The 3809-nt window shown below is 38.0% G+C and overlaps 1 non-coding gene across 1 annotated transcript; it reads right to left on the bottom strand.

The window, feature by feature from the left end:
- Positions 1-3450: 3450 nt before the first annotated feature.
- Trnas-cga (transfer RNA serine (anticodon CGA)) lies at positions 3451-3525 on the bottom strand. The gene has a single exon. It is a non-coding gene; the product is annotated as a tRNA-Ser (tRNA).
- Positions 3526-3809: the final 284 nt, after the last annotated feature.

The raw sequence follows: 3809 nt of genomic DNA, 5'->3' as shown, positions 1-3809 counted from the left end.
CCCTACAGCTGCCTACCACATCTAAATGTGTCCAAACAGATCAGTACGGTGACTTAGTCTCTTCAAGTTCAACGATATAAATTTGATACTCTTTCGATATGTATTTCACACGAACTCTTAGAACAGGTAACAGCGCAGGACATCATCTTTCACTCTTTGCACCAAAGAGAACTTTATTACCTAACACGAGAGTCACTTCTCAGTTCTATCCGACAGACATAGTTCCTTCTTCTGTTAACCGACACAGTACATTTGGAATTAGTTACTATAGTATACCAACTGAGTCATAGAAACGGTAATACTGATAATTAAAGCTTCTGAACGCCAACTATCTTCCCACTCTTAGTAAATGACCTCCTACTTTAAAACGACATCTAAACGTTCACGTAACAACAATGATACGTAAAAATACCCTGTTGCACCATTTTTATCAAATTCTCTCTAAAAAGTCACATGGCTTGTCGCAGTAACTAACAAGCAGTTGCTACCGATAGTTCGTATCAAACGGTTTCGGTCGAATCGTCAATGAACTGCATTGTGTTGCAAAAGTTGGAAGTTCATCCTTTTCCGCTTACCGTTTCCAGATTATCTGAATGGTTCAGATCTTCACGTAAATCGATGAGGCATATGTTTCACAGTAACTCATTAAGTTATCTCAAGATAATGTGACCACGAAGATATCAAAATCTTGGACTCAAACGATTTAACGCCACAGATCTTCATTTTCGAATACCGTGATGCGTTATCTGTAAAGAAATGACAATATTTATTAGAAAAATGGCAATGGAAAATAAAATTACCAAATATCGTTACGCACTATATACTTTGAACACATTTCTCCTTATCTGAAATATATTTAAAGAATTATTTCTTACTATACCAAGAAATATAACATGTGTTTAATAGCTGAGGGAATGGAGTACGTAAAATGTCACGAAAAGACGTTTTCTGAGCTACTGAGCTACACACTGTAGTCTATTTTTGATTACCGATTTCCTCCTGGCGCACAGATCATATTCAGATTTGAATTTAGCGGTACAGAGTTCAGACGCCGTAACCTATTTGGACAAACTCCGCTTTGCAGAATTAGGTACACACCTGACAATGATCTATGCACCAGCTCGAAACTGGTAATCAGAATCAACCGACACTGAATGCTTTTCAGTTCATCAACAGTATTCACGGTTTCCTGTACTCATCTGCGAAATATCAGGTCGTGAGACGTTATTGGATGGTCTTTCCTGACTAAAAAAAACTTATCAACGTACAACTAATGAATGGTGGTGGTTTATAAATGACAAATGCGCTTGACATAATTAAGATTCGGATATTTGTACCGAAGCTCTTCGATTTACGTCTTCTGATTTGAAGTTTATGGTTATCTGCTTATGAATTCCCACAAAGCGAATCATATTCCAAGGCAGGAAGTCTCGACAGTAATATTTTTGGTCATTGTGACATAATTATAATCAGAAAAGAACACGAACATCATTTATGGCGCATAGCCTCATTTCTGGAGCCTTAGAAAATAAAACTGAACATCACCGAATTAAAAGTCACGAAATGCGTTTAGGAATCGGAAGTAGCGAGAAGATATTTAATGAAGAAGGAAATGAAATTATCTGCAACAGTTGCAGGAATTGTCGTCGCAGCAGTGCCCTACATATCGCAGTTTTAGCCCATACGAATCATTTTCGAAACATCTTTTGTGTCCTTTAGTTGAAATTTGAGATTCAATTTAATTATCCGAAATTTTATCAAAGCCTTGTATCACTTATAATGTCGAATTTGTACAGTGTCAAATGAAGCGTTTATGCAGAAATAGTATTACTTATGACTGGTCAAAACCTCCGTTAAAGAGAGAAAAGTATAACTAAATTTCTGAAGTGATTCATACTGAACGCATTCATACCACAAGTAAGACTTTGACGTTACAGGCCGAAGATACCATTCAAGAGGTGTAGGTTGTGACTCATCGAATGTCAAAAACATTTACGAATTATTGTTATCTGTTGTTACAATATGTTCGATTCTTATAGCATTGACGTGTAGGGACCGATTCAATATCTGCTGTACATAAATCAGTAATACATAAACTCTTTGACAGGTGTCGCTTAACTACCCAGATAGTTGTTTCTGACAAGTAGCGTATTAGCTGTACATATCACAATTATGTCATATCACAGAATGTTTCATTATCAAAGCCTCTTATGATAAAATTCTTCAGAGTGTGGCTGGCGCAATAACAAAGAAATAACCCTAATTTGATGTTGTGGCTACATGTGGTAGACGTATAATCATAAATTACGTCGTATAATATTTGGACTGCTAAAGGCTGTATTCCCGATTAAAATTTTGAATTGATACCATTGAATTTCTTCCACTTTACGATCTACTCATTATTAGGAGGCACAGCCATTTAGTTCAACGTTATTTTGCTGACTCTGAATTCCTTAACATCAGCTTTTAATTCGTACAGCTGTGGATAATCAACAGTGTCTGTTCTTTCAGACATGCCTATAAATGTTACAAACCCACATGGGCAAACGACAGTAATATTACTGGTCTCGACTCCATGCTGTCTCATTCTCCATGTTGCGGGAATCATAGCGATGTTGAAAACATTAGGTGACGAAATTATTAGACAGTGTGATAAATGGAAGTTTGAATATGTCCTGGAAGTGTGCACAGATTAGACTAAGTGGTTGAGACAACCACTCTCTTAAGCAGGAAACCCGGCTTTGAGTCCCGGTCCACCATAAGTTTTCATGTGTCACTATTAGTTTGTAGATCTATACCTAATACAGATGATGAATTAATTTCGAAGTATTTCTTGCTGCTATGGATCTTCAACGCTGTATGTTCTTTCAGTCATGTATGTAAGTAAAAACAGACTTGTAGGTAACTGATAACCATTTCGCCATTTAATGTTTTTTTAACGTCCCGTAGGACAGTATTGCACGGTAGAACCTATACCTATTGTTATGTGATTCATCATATGCTTACAAAATAACTTACATTGCATTCGTAACACATGTTAAGAGGATCATAGTCATCATCTGATCGTACATATAAAAATGACAGCAAAGAAATACGGATAGAGCTGAGCTGGTTTTGTAAATTGAACTGTTGTTGACTGGATGTTTGACATACCATGTAAATGGCGTTGACGTGACGATCCCTTTATGGTTAAATGATGAATATAATAATCTACAGTGTAAAGCATACTTATTTACAAAGAGAGACACTGAAACACTTCGGAGTATTTGAAATAGAAACATTGCCAAAATGAAATAAACAATACCGTTAAACCGCGAAAAAAAAATCTTTCCAGTGTTACAAGCGGTACAAGCCAGCATATTAGTGAAGCAAAGTATTTTACCAGAATGAGATTTTCACTCTGCAGCGGAGTGTGCGCTGTTATGAAACTTCCTGGCAGATTAAAACTGTGTGCCCGACCGAGAATCGAACTCGGGACCTTTGCCTTTCGCGGGCAAGTGCTCTACCAACTGAGCTACCGAAGCACGACTCACACCCCGTACTCACAGCTTTACTTCTGCCAGTACCTCGTCTCCTACCTTCCAAACTTCACAGAAGCTCTCCTGCGAACCTGCAGAACTAGCACTCCCGAAAGAAAGGATATGCGGAGACATGGCTTAGCCACAGCCTGGGGGATGTTTCCAGAATGAGATTTTCACTCTGCAGCGGAGTGTGCTCTGATATGAAACTTCCTGGCAGATTAAAACTGTGTGTCCGACCGAGACTCGAACTCGGGACCTTTGCCTTTCGTGGGAAAGTGCTCTACCATC

This window comes from Schistocerca cancellata, chromosome 3, assembly GCF_023864275.1.
Source record: "Schistocerca cancellata isolate TAMUIC-IGC-003103 chromosome 3, iqSchCanc2.1, whole genome shotgun sequence".
Lineage (NCBI taxonomy): Eukaryota > Metazoa > Arthropoda > Insecta > Orthoptera > Acrididae > Schistocerca > Schistocerca cancellata.
The sequence above is the reverse complement of the archived record's forward strand: the minus strand, read 5'-3'. Positions and strand labels throughout refer to the sequence as shown.